This window comes from Phyllobates terribilis, unplaced genomic scaffold (assembly GCF_046119375.1).
Source record: "Phyllobates terribilis strain yellow unplaced genomic scaffold, ASM4611937v1 Scaffold_5__5_contigs__length_657084704, whole genome shotgun sequence".
NCBI lineage: Eukaryota > Metazoa > Chordata > Amphibia > Anura > Dendrobatidae > Phyllobates > Phyllobates terribilis.
The window spans coordinates 47920391-47939496 of NW_027362765.1; the positions used below are offsets into that span (position 1 = coordinate 47920391).

Below are 19106 nucleotides of genomic sequence, written 5' to 3' on the forward strand. Positions count from 1 at the left end.
CTATGAGACACACACTGAGGCCCCTGTACCCATTCCAGCGTCTTCAGATAGACTACATTAAACTTCCCAAGGTGCAAACCTACGAGTATGTACTTGTGTGTGTCGACCTCTTCTCAGGATGGACAAAAGTGTACCGAGTGTGTAAAGCCACCGTCAAAGGTTACAGCAAAAAAATTAATCACAGAAGTCATCTGGAGATACGGGGTGCACGAGACCATAGTGACAGAGGCACCCACTTCACTGGAGAAGTAATGCAGGAAATAATGTCCGCCCTGGGAGTGGATCAGGCATTTAATGCTGTGTACCATCCACAAAGTAGCAGTAAAGTAGAGAGATTGAATGGGACCCTGAAACTGAAAATCCAGATAGCCATATTTGAAACGGACAGAATGCTTGCCCCTTACACTCTTCTCAGTCGGGTATATTCCCAACAAAAAGACAGGTCTCAGCCCATATGAGGTGTTATTTTGGTCAACCCCAAGGATAGGGCTGTATTTTCCAAAGCAGCTCCAGATGCAACATGATTGGCTGTCTTCTTATGGTATTGCACTTACAAAAAGCTTGTCTAACATATACTCTCAAGATTACCCTTCTTTTCCAGATCCAGATTCTGTAAAAGGGATTTACCCCCTGCAGCCCCGAGACTGGGTGGGAATAAAAAGACACGTCAAAAGAGCCCTTGAGCCTCTATTTGATGGGCCCTTCTAAGTCCTGCTGACAACTGAGATGGCTGTAAAGCTCAAGAGAAAGTCCAACTGGTTTGTTTAAAGACACAGAGAAAACATAGAAAGAAAACCTAAGTGAGAGACACACATGGACTTCAGTTGGGTGTAAACAGTATTACCTTTAGCCAATGAGATGTATGAGCCAATTATATTGCTACAATGAATGTCCAAGAAATGTCTATAAATACGTGACCGATGATGTAAAAAAGAGAGATGTTCCTGATGCTCAGTGTATCAGCGTGGCTCTTCCGGCAAAGTATTTGAATTTTACAAATTAATTTGGAACAGGCACAACATCTCAGAACGCCCCACATTGTGTGGCAACTACAGTTCCGTACTGTGGGGGGCATCTTGTAGCCTCAGAATGTGTTTTTGGGGGAACTGTGGGAACATTACACTATGTGTCAGTCAGGAGCGCTGTACTATGGGAGCAATATGTGTTTCCTGACTTCTGATGTTTCATAGTTAGGTTGTATGCAGGGGCGGACATACAGCCGATGCAGCTGCACTGGGGCCAGGAGATGGAGGGGAGCCCTTGCAGAGCAATTAATAATGAGAGCAATCTGGCCAGAGGCTCCGAGGGGCCCATGGCCAGATTGCCCTCTTCATAGGCGGCATGCCGGGCAGGGATCATTCCTGCGGCTCCGCTGCAGCAGCGGAGCCGCCAGGAACTCTTTCTCAGATTCCTGCCCGGCGTTTTCTCTGTGACATAGGTGCACACGTCATTCAGAAACTTCCCGACAAGAAGGAAGCGATGCTGTGGCAAGGGAATGTTCGGAGAGGTGAGTGAGTGAATGAATTTCTGTGTGCGGCTGTTTTTTTTTGTTTTTTTTTTACAATACAGTGGGGAGCAATAGACTGGAGGCAATAGACTGGGGAGCAATAAACTGGGAGGGGGGCTGGAGGCAATACACTAAGGGAGAAATAAACTGGGGCGGGGGGGCTGGAGGCAATACACTGGGGGAGCAATAAACTGGGAGGGGGGCTCGAGGCAATACACTAAGGGAGCAATAAACTGGGGGGGCTGGAGGCAATACACTGGGGGAGTGTATACTGGGGGGGCTCTAGGCAATACATTGGGGGAGCAATTCACTGGGGGTGCAATTAGCTGGGGGGGGCTGGAGTGATTACACTGGGGGAGCAATAAACTGTGGGGGGGGGGGGCTGGAGGCAATACACAGGGAATCCTGGAAACAATACAGTGGGGAGGAAATACAATGTGGAGAAATGAACTAGAGGAAGCAATACACTGGAGGAGGCAATCTACTGCTAAACGTGAGGGAAAAGAGGGAACAGGAGAGTCAGCTCACCAAATCCACGTTAAAAAGAAGCTGTGAAAGGCTAAGTGCCCACGATGCAGAAATGTTGCAGATTTTTTCTGCATCTCCCGGATTTTACATGCGTTTTTCCTGCCAGGTAGAAGCGTTTGTCAAGCATTTTTGCATGCATTTCTGCATGCGGGTCATCAAGCGCTTTTCCAAGCGATTTTAGCATCACTTGGAAAAGTGCTTGACAACTTGGTCACACTATATAAATCCATGCAACCGGCATGGATTTATATACAGTTATATGAAAAAGTTTGGGCACCCCTATTAATCTTAAGCTTAATGTTTTCTTAAAATTGGTGTTTTTGCAACAGCTATTTCAGTTTGATATATGTAATAACTGTTGGACACAGTAATGTTTCTGCCTTGAAATGAGGTTTATTGTACTAACAGAAAATGTGCAATCTGCATTCAAACAAAATTTGACAGGTGCATAAGTATGGGCACCCTTACCATTTTCTTGTTTTAAATACTCCTACCTACTTTTTACTGACTTATTAAAGCACTTTTTTTGGTTTTGTAACCTCATTGAGCTTTGAACTTCATAGCCAGGTGTATGCAATCATGAGAAAAGCTACTTAAAGTGGCCACTTGCAAGTTGTTCTCCTGTTTGAATTCCCTCTGAAGAGTGGTATCATGGGCTCCTCAAAACAACTGTCAAATGATCTGAAAACAAAGATTATTCAACATAGTTGTTCAGGGGAAGGATACAAAAAGCTGTCTCAGCAATTTAACCTGTCAGTTTCCACTGTGAGGAACATAGTAAGGAAATGGAAGAACACAGGGACAGTTCTTGTTAAGGCCAGAAGTGGCAGGCCAAGAAAAACATCAGAAAGGCAGAGAAGAAGAATGGTGAGATCAGTCAAGGACAATCCTCAGACCACCTCCAGAGAGCTGCAGCATCAACTTGCTGCAGATGGTGTCACTGTGCATCGGTCAACTATACAACGCACTTTGCACAAGGAGAAGCTGTATGGGAGAGTGATACGAAAGAAGCCGTTTCTGCAAGCACGCCACAAACAGAGTCGGCTGAGGTATGCAAAAGCACATTTGGAGAAGCCAATTTATTTTTGGAAGAAGGTCCTGTGGACTGATGAAACCAAGATTGAGTTGTTTGGTCATACAAAAAGGCGTTATGCATGGCAGCAAAAAAAACACAGCATTCCAAGAAAAACACTTGCTACCCACAGTAAAATTTGGTGGAGGTTCCATCATGCTTTGGGGCTGTGTGGCCAATGCCGGCACTGGGAATCTTGTTAAAGTTGAGGGACGCATGGATTCCACTCAGTATCAGCAGATTCTTGACAATAATGTTCAAGAATCAGTGATAAAGTTGAAGTTACGCAGGGGATGGATCTTTCAGCAAGACAATGATCCAAAACACCGCTCCAAATCTACTCAGGCATTCATGCAGAGGAACAATTACAATGTTCTGGAATGGCCATCCCAGTCCCCAGACCTGAATATCATTGAACATCTGTGGGATCATTTGAAGAGGGCTGTCCATGCTCGGCGACCATCAAACTTAACTGAACAGGAATTGTTTTGTAAAGAGGAATGGTCAAAAATACCTTCATCCAGGATCCAGGAACTCATTAAAAGCTACAGGAAGCGAGTAGAGGCTGTTATTTTTGCAAAAGGAGGATCTACTAAATATTAATGTCACTTTTCTGGTGAGGTGCCCATACTTATGCACCTGTCAAATTTTGTTTGAATGCAGATTGCACATTTTCTGTTAGTACAATAAACCTCATTTCAAGGAAGAAACATTACTGTGTCCAACAGTTATTACATATATCAAACTGAAATAGCTGTTGCAAAAACACCAATTTTTATAAAACATTAAGCTTAAGATTAATAGGGGTGCCCAAACTTTTTCATATAACTGTAGTGTGACCAATTTAATAGTTAACCCCTTCGCAACCCTGGGATTTTCCATTTTTGCTCCCCTAGTTCCCAGAGCCATAGTGTTTTTACTTTTTGGTCAATATGGCCGTGTGAAGGCTTATTTTTTGCGGGACGAGTTGTACTTTTCAACGCCATTACTAGTTTTACCATATAGTGTACGGGAAAACGGGACAAAAATTCCAAGTGCGGTGAAATTGCAAATAAAGTGCAATACCACAGATGTTTTTGTTTTTTTTTACCACGTTCACTGAATGCTAAAACTGACCTGCCATTATTATTCTCTAGGTCATTACGAGTTCGTAGACACCAAAGATGTATAGGTTCTTTTTTATTTAAGTGGTGAAAAAAAAATCCAAAGTTTGTTAAAAAAAAAAAAAAAGCGCCATTTTCTAAGACCCGTAGCGTCTCCATTTTTTGGGATCTGGGGCTGGGTGAGGGCTTATTTTTTGTGCGCCGAGCTGAAGTTTTTATTGATACCATTTTGGGGTAGATCCGTTGTTTTGATCGCCGTTATTGCATTTTATTGCAATGCTGCGGTGACCAAAAAACGTAATTCTGGCGTTTAAATTTTTTTTCTCGTTACGCCGTTTACCGATCAGATTAATTCTCTTTTTTTATATTGATAGATCGTGCGGCGATACCAAATATGTGTATGTGTTTTTTTTTTATTATTATTTTATTTTGAATGGGGCGAAAGGGGGGTGATTTAAACTTTTATATTTTTTTTCATTTTTTTTATATTTTTAAAAACATTTTTTTTTCACTTTTTGCTTGCTTCTATAGTCTCCATAGGAGACTAGAAGCAGCACTTGTCTGATAGCCTCTGCTACATAGAGGTGATCAGCAGATCACCTCTGTGTAGCAGAAATGGTCCTGTGCTATCAGCGCCGACCACTATGTGGTGCTCATAGCGATCAGCTCATGACAACCACTGGAGTCTGCTGGAGACCCAGGGTTGTCATGCCCACGCATCTGTGACCCGCGATCACGTGACGGGGTCACCGATGGGCGGGGTAAGTGACGCGCCTCCGGCGCGGCGCTGTTAAATGCCGCTGTCAGAGATTGACAGCGGCATTTAACATGTTAACAGCCGCAGGTGGATCGCGATTCCACCCGCGGCTGTTGCGGGCACATGTCAGCTGTAATAATCAGCTGACATGTGCCCGGTTCAGTGAGGGCTCAGCGCCGGAGCCCTCACTGAACCAGGGGCTACAGCCTTGTGCGTACAAATACGGCACAGGCTGTATAGTGGTTAAAAAAAGAATAAAAATGGTAAAAAAAAAACATTATAATCACCTTCTGATGGCCCACGGTCTTCTCTCCGGTGCGTCCGGTCTCTTGTACGGCTCGTGGTGGTGTAAAAGGACCTTCCATGACGTCATTTAGTCATGTGACAGGTCACGCGACTGTCGACGTCAGCGGTCACGTGACCTGTCACATGACTAAATGATGTCATGGAAGGTCCTTTTACACCATAGCGAGCTGCCGGGGAGCCAGGACGCATCGTACAGGAGACCGGGGGACATCGGAAGGTACATATAATGTATATTTTTTATTTTAAATTCTTTTTTTTACAGGTTCTATGGTACCCGGGTCTGGAGGAGAGTCTCCTCTTCTCCAGACCTGGGTACCATCCGCACTATGAATAGCTTAATATCTGCATGTGCACATGTAGTTTTGCGGATATTAAGCGATTCAATGCAAGTCAATGGCGGCAATAACGCTGCGTGTCCGCAAAATTAATGGACATGCTGCGTATTTTTCCGCAATGATAATCAGCGGTGGAAATTTCCGCAGCATGTGCAGAGCATGCGGATTATCATTGGGGACCATGGGGCACGTATTACCAAGCGTGTTTTAAGCCTTTTCGCTGCGGAAACTCCGAGGCTAAAACGCTTGAAAAACGCATAGTGGGCACACAGCCTAAGTCTTCGCGCGGAGCCGCCCAAGACCAGGTGCAGTTAGCAGGAAAACAAAAAAAGTCTCCAAGAATCGATTAAGTAAAACTTCAGTATTTATTTGAACATCTTAAAACAGTAGTGGTTCCTCCAGTGGTCTCCAACCAAGGAGACCACTTGAGGAACCGCTATTGTTTTAAGATGTTCAAATACATACTGAAGTTTTACTTATGTGATTCTTCGCTTGAGATTTTTTTTTTCCTGCAATTTTCCTGTGGAGCAGTACACTGGGGAAAGGACGGTGAGAGGGGGTTGGTGGAGGGTTGGGATGGGACTAAGACACTGGTTATATGTATTTATTGGGCACCGGAAGTTATAGTTAATGGGAGACAGAGCGAGGTTACCACTTTAAATTTTTAATACCTGTAATGGTTCGTGGCTGATTGTATGTAAATGGTGGGGTACATATCTGTAGTCATGCAATGTGAGAGAGACTATATATACACATATATATATATATATATATATATATATATATATATATATATATATACACACAGTACAGACCAAAAGTTTGGACACACCTTCTCATTTAAAGATTTTTCTGTATTTTCATTACTTTGAAAATTGTACATTCATACTGAAGGCATCAAAACTATGAATTAACACATGTGGAATAATATACTTAACAAAAAAAGTGTGAAACAACTGAAAATATGTCTTATATTCTAGGTTCTTCAAAGTAGCCACCTTTTGCTTTGATGGCTGCTTTGCACACTCTTGGCATTCTCTTGATGAGTTTCAAGAGGTAGTCACCGGAAATGGTTTTCACTTCACAGGTGTGCCCTGTCAGGTTTAATAAGTGGGATTTCTTGCCTTACAAATTTAGTTGGGACAATCAGTTGTGTTGTGCAGAAGTCAGGTGGATACACAGCTGATAGTCCTACTGAATAGACTGTTAGAATTTGTATTATGGCAAGAAAAAAGCAGCTAAGTAAAGAAAAACGAGTGGCCATCATTACTTTAAGAAATGAAGGTCAGTCAGTCCGAAAAATTGGGCAAACTTTGAAAGTGTCCCCAAGTGCAGTTGCAAAAACCATCAAGCGCTACAAAGAAACTGGCTCACATGAGGACCGCCCCAGGAAAGGAAGACCAAGAGTCACCTCTGCTTCTGAGGATAAGTTTATCCGAGTCACCAGCCTCAGAAATCGCAGGTTAACAGCAGCTCAGATTAGAGACCAGGTCAATGCCACACAGAGTTCTAGCAGCAGACACATCTCTACAACAACTGTTAAGAGGAGACTTTGTGCAGCAGGCCTTCATGGTAAAATAGCTGCTAGGAAACCACTGCTAAGGACAGGCAACAAGCAGAAGAGACTTGTTTGGGCTAAAGAACACAAGGAATGGACATTAGATCAATTCCAACCACCGTGTCTTTGTGTGACGCAGAAAAGGTGAACGGATGGACTCTACATGCCTGGTTCCCACCGTGAAGCATGGAGGAGGAGGTGTGACTGTGTGGGGGTGCTTTGCTGGTGACACTGTTGGGGATTTATTCAAAATTGAAGGCATACTGAACCAGCATGGCTACCACAGCATCTTGCAGCGGCATGCTATTCCATCCAGTTTGCGTTTAGTTGGACCATCATTTATTTTTCAACAGGACAATGACCCCAAACACACCTCCAGGCTGCGTAAGGGCTATTTGACCAAAAAGGAGAATGATGGTGTGCTACGCCAGATGACCTGGCCTCCACAGTCACCAGACCTGAACCTAATCGAGATGGTTTGGGGTGAGCTGGACCGCAGAGTGAAGGCAAAAGGGCCAACAAGTGCTAAGCATCTCTGGGAACTCCTTCAAGATTGTTGGAAGACCATTTCCGGTGACTACCATTTGAAGCTCATCAAGAGAATCAAGCTCATCAAGAGAATGCCAAGAGTGTGCAAAGCAGTCATCAAAGCAAAAGGTGGCTACTTTGAAGAACCTAGAATATAAGACATATTTTCAGTTGTTTCACACTTTTTTGTTAAGTATATAATTTTACATCTGTTAATTCATGAAAATACAGAAAAATCTTAAAATGAGAAGGTGTGTCCAAACTTTTGGTCTGTACATGTATATATATATATGTTTATATGTTGCTGTCTCTTATTATATAGCATCCTCTCTATCTATATATGATGCTGTCCCTTATTATATAGTATCCTCTCTATCTATGTATGGTGCTGTCCCTTATTATATAGCATCCTCTCTATCTATGTATGGTTCTGTCCCTTATTATATAGCATCCTCTCTATCTATGTATGGTGCTGTTCCTTATTATATAGCATCCTCTCTATGTAAGGTGCAGTTCCTTATTATATAGCATCCTCTCTATGTATGGTGCGGTCCCTTATTATATAGCATCCTCTCTAGCTATGTATGGTGCTGTCCCTTATTATATAGCATCCGCTCTATCTATGTATGTTGTTGTCCCTTATTATATAGCATCCTCTCTATCTATGTATGTTGCTGTCCCTTATTATATAGCATCCTTTCTATCTATGTATGTTGCTGTCCCTTATTATATAGCATCCTCTCTAGCTATGTATGGTGCTGTCCCTTATTATATAGCATCCTCTATCTATGTATGGTGCCGTACCTTATTATATAGCATCCTATCTATATGGTGCCGTCCCTTATTATATAGCATCCTCTCTATCTATGTATGGCGCTGTCCCTTATATAGCATCCTCTATCTATGTATGGTGCCGTCCCTTATTACATAGCATCCTCTCTATCTATGTATGGTACTGTCCCTTATTATATTGCATCCTCTCTAGCTATGTATGGTGCCATTCCTTATTATATAGCATCCTCTCTATCTATGTATGGTACTGTCCCTTATTATATAACATCCTCTCTAGCTATGTATGGTGCTGTTCCTTATTATATAGCATCCTCTATGTATGGTGCTGTCCCTTATTATATAGCATCCTCTCTATCTATGTATGGTGCCGTACCTTATTATATAGCATCCTCTCTCTCTATGTATGGTACTGTCCCTTATTATATAGCATCCTCTCTATCTACATATGGTGCTATTCCTTATTATATAGCATCCTCTATCTATGTATGGTGAAGTACCTTATTATATAGCATTCTCTCTATGTATGGTGTTGTCCCTTATTATACAGCATCCTCTCTATGTATGGTGCCATTCCTTATTATATATCATCCTCTCTCTCTATGTATGGTGCCGTTCCTTATTATATAGCATCCTCTCTATGTATGGTGCCATACCTTATTATATATCATCCTCTCTCTCTATGCATGGTACTGTCCCTTATTATATAGCATCCTCTATCTATGTATGGTGCCGTACCTTATTATATACCATCCTCTCTATCTATGTATGGTGCCATACCTTATTATATAGCATCCTCTCTCTCTATGTATGACACTGTCCCTTATTATATAGCATCCTCTCTAGCTATGTATGATGTTGTTCCTTATTATATAGCATCCTCTCTCTCTATGTATGGTACTGTCCCTTATTATATAGCATCCTCTATCTATGTATGGTGCCGTACCTTATTATATAGCATCCTCTCTCTCTAAGTATGGTACTGTCCCTTATTATATAGCAACCTCTCTAGCTATGTATGGCGCTGTTCCTTATTATATAGCATCCTCTCTATCTATGTATGGTGCTGTTCCTTATTATATAGCATCCTCTCTATGTATGGTGCTGTTCCTTATTATATAGCATCCTCTCTATCTATATATGGTGCCATTCCTTATTATATAGCATCTTCTCTATCTATGTATGGTGCCGTACCTTATTATATAGCATCCTCTCTCTCTATGTATGGTACTGTCCCTTATTATATAGCATCCTCTCTAGCTATGTATGGTGCCATTCCTTATTATATAGCATCCTCTCTATGTATGGTGCCGTACCTTATTATATAGCATCCTCTCTATCTATGTATGGTGCTGTTCCTTATTATATAGCATCCTCTCTAGCTATGTATGGTGCCATTCCTTATTATATAGCATCCTCTCTATCTATGTATGTTGCTGTACCTTATTATATAGCATCCTCTCTAGCTATGTATGGTGCTGTTCCTTATTATATAGCATCCTCTCTCTCTATGTATGGTACTGTCCCTTATTATGTAGCATCCTCTATCTATATATGGTGTCATTCCTTATTATATAGCATCCTCTCTATCTATGTATGGTGCCATTCCTTATTATATAGCATCCTCTCTATCTATGTATGCTGCTGTACCTTATTATATAGCATCCTCTCTAGCTATGTATGGTGCCATTCCTTATTATATAGCATCCTCTCTATCTATGTATGGTGCCGTACCTTATTATCTAGCATCCTCTCTAGCTATGTATGGTGCCATTCCTTATTATATAGCATCCTCTCTCTCTATGTATGGTACTGTCCCTTATTATATAGCATCCACTCTATGTATGGTGCCGTTCCTTATTATATAGCATCCTCTCTATCTATGTATGCTGCTGTACCTTATTATATAGCATCCTCTCTAGCTATGTATGGTGCCATTCCTTATTATATAGCATCCTCTCTATCTATGTATGGTGCCGTACCTTATTATATAGCATCCTATCTATGTATGGTGCCATTCCTTATTATATAGCATCCTCTCTCTCTATGTATGGTACTGTCCCTTATTATATAGCATCCTCTCTAGCTATGTATGGTGCCATTCCTTATTATATAGCATCCTCTCTATCTATGTATGGTACTGTCCCTTATTATATAGCATCCTCTATCTATGTATGGTGCCGTACCTTATTATATAGCATCCTCTCTCTCTATGTATGGTACTGTCCCTTATTATATAGCATCCTCTCTAGCTATGTATGGTGCTGTTCCTTATTATATAGCATCCTCTCTATCTATGTATGGTGCTGTTCCTTATTATATAGCATCCTCTCTATGTATGGTGCTGTTCCTTATTATATAGCATCCTCTCTATCTATGTATGGTGCCATTCCTTATTATATAGCATCCTCTCTATCTATGTATGGTACTGTCCCTTAGGCTGCATGCCCACGATGCGTTTTTCATGCGGAAACGCATCAAAAACGCTTGGTAATCCGCACCCCATGGTCCCCAATGGCATTCCGCAATGTCAATGCACATGCTGTGGATTTTTCCGCAGCGTTTCTGCAGCGCTCATAAATCCGCAGCATGTTCATTAATTTAGCGGAAGAGCCGCCATTGACTTGCATTGAGACGCATAGAATCCGTGTCTGTACATTTGTACACGCGGATAATATGTGATTCAATGTGCGGATGGTACCCAGGTCTGGAGGAGAGAAGACTCTCCTCCAGACCTGGGTACCATTGTACCTGTAAAAAAAAGAATAAAATAACAAATAAAGTTTATTTTCACCTTTCCGACGGCTCTCTCTGCATGCCGGCAGCGCTGAAGGACCTTCGGTGACGTCACAGTCATGTGACCGCAGGCCCTTCACCGCTGTGTCTCGCGATATGCCGGCAGCCAGGAACCAGACAGGAACGAGCGCTGCAGCACAAGCCGGGGCATCGGGGGTGAGTATAGCTTTATTTTAAGCATTGTTTTACAGTCACACTATATAAATCCATGCTGTTTGCATGGATTTATATAGTGTGACCTAGTTTTCAAGCACTTTTCAAGTGATGCTAATCGCCTGGAAAGCGCTTGTCAATCTGCATGCGGAAACGCATGTGAATCCGCATGTATTCTGCAGGAAAAACGCATGCACAATCTGCATGCGTTTTTTCTGCCAGGGAGATGCAGAAATGCTGCAGAAATTTTCTGCTTCATTTCTGCATCGTGGGCACATAGCCTTATTATATAGCATCCTCTCTAGCTATGTATAGTAACATAGTTTTTAAGGTTGAAGGAAGACTAAGTCCATCTAGTTCAACCCATAGCCTAACATGTTGATCCAGAGGAAGGCAAAAAAAAAACATGTGGCAAACACTAAGCTCCACACTGGGGAAAAAAATTCCTTCCCGACTCCATACGACAATCAGACTAGTTCCCTGGATCAACGAAGTATCAAGTAATCTAGTATTTCTAACCTGTAATATTATACTTTTCAAGAAAGGCATCCAGGCCCTTCTTAAATTTTAACAGTGAATCACTCATTACAACATCATGCGACAGAGAGTTCCATAGTCTCACTGCTCTTACAGTAAAGAATCCCCGTCTGTGATTATGATTAAACCTTCTTTCCTCCAGACGTAGAAGATGCCCCCTTGTCCCCGTCTCAGGCCTCAGAGTAAAAAGATCAGTAGAAAGGTCTTTGTACTGTCCCCTCATATACTGGTACATAGTAATAAGATCACCCCTAAGCCTACTTTTTTCCACAGTAAATAACCCCAAGTGTAATAACCTGTCTTGGTATTGCAGACCCCCCAGTCCTCTAATAACCTTGGTCGCTCTTCTCTGCACCCGCTCTAGTTCAGCTATGTCTTTCTTATACACCGGAGACCCGAACTGTACACAGTATTCTAAGTGTGGTCACACTAATGACTTGTATAGAGGTAAAATTATGTTCTCCTCATGAGCATCTATGCTTCTTTTAATGCATCCCATTATTTTATTTGCCTTTGCAGCAGCTGCCTGACACTGGCCACTAAAAGTGAGCTTGTCGTCCACCAATACACCCAGGTCTTTTTCAGTTACAGTTTTGCCCAGTGTTTTACAATTAAGCATATAATTATACATTTTATTTCCTCTGCCCAAGTGCATTACCTTACATTTATCCCCATTAAAGCTCATTTGCCATTTATCAGCCCAAGCTTCTAGTTTACATAGATCCTCCTGTAATATAAAATTGTCCTCCTCTGTATTGATTACCCTGCAGAGTTTAGTGTCATCTGCAAATATTGAAATATTACTCTGTATGCCCCCTACAAGGTCATTAATAAATATGTTAAAAAGAAGGGGGCCCAATACTGACCCCTGTGGTACCCCACTGTTAACTGAGACCCAGTCTGAGTGTATTACGTTAATAACCACCCTTTGTTTCCTATCACTGAGCCAATTCTTAACCCACATACATATATTTTCCCCTATCCCCATTGTTCTCATTTTATGTATCAACCTTTTGTGTGGAACCGTATCAAAAGCTTTTGAAAAGTCCATATACACAAAATCCACTGCATTTCCTTGGTCCAGTCCAGAACTTGCCTCCTCATAAAAACTGATCAGATTAGTTTGACAGGAACGGTCCCTCGTAAACCCATGTTGATATTGGGTCATGAGGTTATTCTTCTTCAGATACTCTATTATAGCATCTCTTAGGAAACCCTCCAGGATTTTACCCACAGTAGAGGTTAAGCTTACCGGCTTATAATTTCCAAGTTCAGTTTTTGTCCCCTTTTTGAATATTGGCACTACATTTGCTATACGCCAGTCCTGTGGTACAGACCCTGTTATTATGGAATCTTTAAAGATTAAAAATATTGGTCTATCTATGACGTTACTTAATTCCTGCAGTACTCGCGGGTGTATCCCATCCGGGCCCGGGGATTTGTCAACTTTAGTGATTTTTAGACGCCACAGTACTTCCTGCTGGGTTAAGCAAGTGACATTTAATGGAGAATTTTTGTTATCACTAATCATGTTTTCTGTCATGCGATTTTCTTATGTAAATACGGTTGAAAAAAAATCATTTAGCATATTGGCTTTTTCCTCATCCTCATCCACCATTTCACCCAGACTATTTTTAAGTGGGCCAACACTATTATTTTTTAGTTTTTTACTATTTATGTAGTTAAAGAATATTTTGGGGTTATTTTTACTTTCTCTGCCAATGATTCTCTCTGCCTCAATCTTTGCTGCCTTGATTTGTTTTTTACATAATTTATTTAATTTTCTATATTTATTTAATGCCTCATCACTACCTACTTGCTTTAGTTCTCTAAATGCTTTCTTTTTGTCACTTATTGCGCCCCTTACAGCTCTATTTAGCCATAGTGGTTTCCTCCTATTTCTAGCATGTTTATTCCGAAAGGGTATATATTGTGCACAGGTCCTATTCAGGATGTTAATAAATGTCTCCCATTTGCTTTGTGTAGCTTTATGTCTCAGGATATTGTCCCAGTTTATTGCACTAAGATCATCTCTCAACCGTTGGAAATTAGCCTTCCTGAAGTTTAGTGTCCTTGTAACCCCTCTACTACACATCTTATTAAAGGTTACATGAAAACGTATTATTTTGTGATCACTATTACCCAAGTGACCCCCAACTCGTATATTTGATATGCGGTCTGGCCTATTGGTTAATATTAGGTCTAGCAGTGCCCCCCTTCTTGTTGGGTCCTGAACCAGTTGTGAAAGGTAATTGTCAAAAACCTATTACCTTTGCTTGAACGACATGTTTCTGTCCCCCAATGTATTTCAGGGTAGTTGAAGTCTCCCATAATAATGACTTCTCCTTGAGTCGCTGCTTCATCTATTTGCTTTACGAGGATATTCTCCGCTACTTCCATTATTTTTGGAGACTTATAACAAACCCCTATCAGTAATTTATTATTTTTTCTCCCTCCCCTTATCTCCACCCACAGGGACTCTACATTTTCATTAGATTCACATATATCCTCCCGGAAGACAGGTTTTAAGGAAGATTTTACATGTAAACACCCCCCCCCCCTCGCTTGTTTGTATGGTCATTTCTGTACAGACTATAGCCCTGTAAATGAACTGCCCAGTCATGGCTCTCGTCCAGCCACGTCTCAGATATCCCTACCATGTCATAATTATTTTCCAACAAAATTAATTCTAATTCCTCCATTTTGTTGGTGAGGCTTCTGGCATTAGTGTACATGCATTTTATGTATCTCTCTGTACCTCTATTCCTTCTTACTTTATTGACTGTTCTAACCCCACCCCCAATTTCTTTATTTGTGCCCAGGTCACTATCAGCACTATCTTCCCCACCTATAAAATGAATACCCGCCCCCCCAATCCCTAGTTTAAACACTCCTCCAACCTTCTAGCCATTTTCTCCCCCAGCACAGCTGCACCCTCCCCATTAAGGTGCAGCCGGTCCCTAGCGTAGAATCTGTAGCCAACTGAGAAGTCGGCCCAGTTCTCCAGGAACCCAAATCCCTCCTTCCTACACCAGTTCTTGAGCCACTTATTTATCTCCCTAATCTCCCATTGCCTCTCTGGCGTGGCACATGGTACCGGTAGTATTTCAGAGAATACCACCTTGGAGGTCCTTGTTTTCAGCTTGCAGCCTAATTCCCTGAAATCATCTTTAAGGACCTTCCACCTACCTTTAACTTTGTCATTTATGCCAATGTGCACCATGACCGCTGGGTCCTCACCAGCCCCTCCCAGTAATCTGTCAACCCGATCAGCGATGTGCCGGACTCGAGCGCCAGGTAGGCAGCACACTGTTTGACGATCCCTGTCTTTGTGACAGATCGTCCTATCTGTTCCCCTAATAACTGAGTCCCCCACTACCAGCACCTGCCTGGCCTGCCCTACTCTCCTATTTCCCTCTTTACTGGAGCTGACACGCCTCCGGCTTTCAGGGGACATGCCTTGCTGCAGCAGTGCTACCCCTGTACTGTCACTCCCCTCATCTGCCAACTTTGCAAACTTATTGGGGTGTGCCAGATCAGGACTAGCCTCCCTGGCACTCTTCCCTCTACCCCCCCTTCTAACTGTCACCCAACTAGCGGCCTCACTGTCCTGCAGCTCCCGACTACCACCCTCCCCCACATCTACCCCAGTGAGCTGCTGCTCAGTTAGCAGCAGACTCCTTTCCATGTTGTCAATGGATCTCAGTGTTGCCAGCTGCTCATTTAGATCCAGTATCTGGGCTTCCAAACGCACAACGTGCATACATCTCACGCAGCAGTAAGCAACCCCGACCGGCTGTTCAAGGAATGCATACATGTGGCAAGATGTACACTGGATAGCATTGTCAATAATAGAGCTCATTTCCTAATGGGGATTGCAATAGACAGAATGTTAAGTAAAAAGAAAAGTAAAGAATTAATGAAATACAGACAGCAATTCAGTCCAAAGTCCTCCCTGAATCCAAGTCAGTGAAAAACAAGTCACACACTTACTTTCGTTCGCACTTACGCTCGGGTCACACTCAGCTCGTTCACACTCGCAAATTAAGAGATTTAAAGAGTTTCGTTTTTTTTTCCCCTTTTTCAGCAATGCACCCTTCACCTCAATGCACTTCCAAAAGGGTGTATGGTACTGTTCCTTATTATATAGCATCCTCTATGTATGGTACTGTCCCTTATTATATAGCATCCTCTATCTATGTATGGTGCCATACCTTATTATATAGCATCCTCTGTCTCTCTGTGTGGTACTGTCCCTTATTATATAGCAACCTCTCTAGCTATGTATGGTGCTGTCCCTTATTATATAGCATCCTATCTATGTATGGTGCTGTTCCTTATTATATAGCATCCTCTCTATGTATGGTGCTGTTCCTTATTATATAGGATCCTCTCTATCTATGTATGGTGCCATTCCTTATTATATAGCATCCTCTCTATGTATGGTACTGTCCCTTATTATATAGCATCCTCTCTAGCTATGTATGGTGCTGTTCCTTATTATATAGCATCCTCTAGCTATGTATGGTGCCATTCCTTATTATATAGCATCTTCTCTATCTATGTATGGTGCCGTACCTTATTATATAGCATCCTCTCTCTCTATGTATGGTACTGTCCCTTATTATATAGCATCCTCTCTAGCAATGTATGGTGCCATTCCTTATTATATAGCATCCTCTCTATCTATGTATGGTGCCGTACCTTATTATATAGCATCCTATCTATGTATGGTGCTGTTCCTTATTATATAGCATCCTCTCTAGCTATGTATGGTGCCATTCCTTATTATATAGCATCCTCTCTATCTATGTATGTTGCTGTACCTTATTATATAGCATCCTCTCTAGCTATGTATGGTGCTGTTCCTTATTATATAGCATCCTCTCTCTCTATGTATGGTACTGTCCCTTATTATGTAGCATCCTCTATCTATATATGGTGTCATTCCTTATTATATAGCATCCTCTCTATGTATGGTGCCATTCCTTATTATATAGCATCCTCTCTATGTATGGTACTGTCCCTTATTATATAGCATCCACTCTATGTATGGTGCCGTTCCTTATTATATAGCATCCTCTCTAGCTATGTATGGTGCCATTCCTTATTATATAGCATCCTCTCTATCTATGTATGGTGCCGTACCTTATTATATAGCATCCTATCTATGTATGGTGCCATTCCTTATTATATAGCATCCTCTCTCTCTATGTATGGTACTGTCCCTTATTATATAGCATCCTCTCTAGCTATGTATGGTGCCATTCCTTATTATATAGCATCCTCTCTCTCTATGTATGGTACTGTCCCTTATTATATAGCATCCTCTCTAGCTATGTATGTTGCTGTCCCTTATTATATAGCATCCTCTCTCTCTATGTGTGGTACTGTCCCTTATTATATAGCATCCTCTATCTATGTATGGTGCCATCCCTTATTATATAGCATCCTCTCTATCTATATATGGTGCCATACCTTATTATATAGCATCCTCTCTAGCTATATATGGTGCCATACCTTATTATATAGCATCCTCTCTATCTATGTATGGTGCCATACCTTATTATATAGCATCCTCTCTAGCTATATATGGTGCCATACCTTATTATATAGCATCCTCTCTCTCTATGTATGGTACTGTCCCTTATTATATAGCATCCTCTCTAGCTATGTATGTTGCTGTCCCTTATTATATAGCATCCTCTCTCTCTATGTGTGGTACTGTCCCTTATTATATAGCATCCTCTATCTATGTATGGTGCCATCCCTTATTATATAGCATCCTCTCTAGCTATATATGGTGCCATACCTTATTATATAGCTTCCTCTGTTGTTATGTACAATGCTGTCCCTTACATAGTGTATTTTTATCAGTCACAGCGCCCTCTTTTATTACACAGGCCTCTCTTGTTAGATATATAATGACTGCTGATGGAGCAGCGGGTGACCAGAAGACCAGTCCATCAGCTCCTCCATTAGAAAAGAAACTTTCCCTTGTTCTATCAGCCGTGATTGCATTATATATCTACCAAGAGAGGATGGTATATAATAAAGAACAGGGCGCTATAGATAATCCGATATGTAAAGGACAAGAGAGGGCGCTATGTTGAAGTCTATTGCATATATACAGCATTACATATATATATATATAGCTTTGTTGCCAAAAAAGGATGGGGGCCCAGACACATTTCTTGCACAGGGGCCCCAAGCTGTCAGTAGCCTCCCATGTATCTATCAGAGGAGAGAAAAGAAAATACTATAATTCTTAGAAATTGGCAACAGAAAAGCACCAAAATAGTCCCAGTGCTGAAGAGGTTAATGTCCCCAGTAATGGGGAATCTCCACATACCTCCACCTGCAGAGCCGCCACCACATATATGGCAGAGGAGAAATCCAAGTGACTAAAGGACCTTTGCTGACGTCATGCCCATGTGACCAGTTGAGGGGATGATGTCACTGGAAGGGGCGGGGCCTCCTCCTCCACTGCAGACCTGACAGCAGGAAGCTGTGGCTGCTGCTGAGTCTGTGGTGAAGACGCTGAGGGGATTTGGGGGCGCAGATAAGTGGATGTTCCTGTATGGGGGCTGCACAGGGAACAGGGGGATTTTGTGTGTGAGGAAGGAGGGGTGTGCTGTTAGTAGTGGGGGTCTGCATGTGAGGAAGGAGGGGTGTGCTGTTAGTAGTGGGGGTCTGTGTGGGGAAGGGGGTGATGTTACATGGTGCTGCACAGGATAATGTGTGCTGTCCCTTGCATTGGGCTGCATGTGGGGGGCGCAGGGAAGTGTAGTGTTACCTGTGTGGGGCTGAACAGGGAAGGTTGTGATGTGGGGGGCTGCTATTCCTTCCATGAGCCTCTTCCTGGGGGCTGCACTGAGGACTGACTCCTGTTTAGCACATAAATCTGTTTTTCTCATTAATAGTATTGGTGACACACGCTGCAGGTTTACACCCGGCCACCAGGAGGCTCCACACTGCGTATAAGAATACATTGTCTCCCCATAGTGAGCTGTGTCCTCTCCTCGGACACTGTGCTGCTCAGTTTTATCCTCGCGTCCATAGGAGACAGGCACGACTTGTATCGAGTCTTCTGCATGGTTTTTATTTCTATTTTATTCTGGGTATTGTGGATTGCCT

The 19106-nt window shown here is 42.1% G+C and overlaps 1 protein-coding gene across 3 annotated transcripts in view; it reads right to left on the reverse strand.

The window, feature by feature from the left end:
- The window catches only part of LOC141271908 (uncharacterized), a 44876-nt gene extending 26458 nt beyond the window's left edge, over positions 1-18418 (reverse strand). For 2 of the 3 annotated variants that reach the window (XM_073682140.1, XM_073682135.1), the window contains exon 1: positions 18322-18418. The gene's annotated coding sequence lies outside the window, so the exon portion shown is untranslated. The remainder of the gene's footprint in view (positions 1-18321) is intronic. The other variant, XM_073682139.1, reaches the window with a different exon arrangement.
- Between the last annotated feature and the right edge of the window lie 688 nt (positions 18419-19106).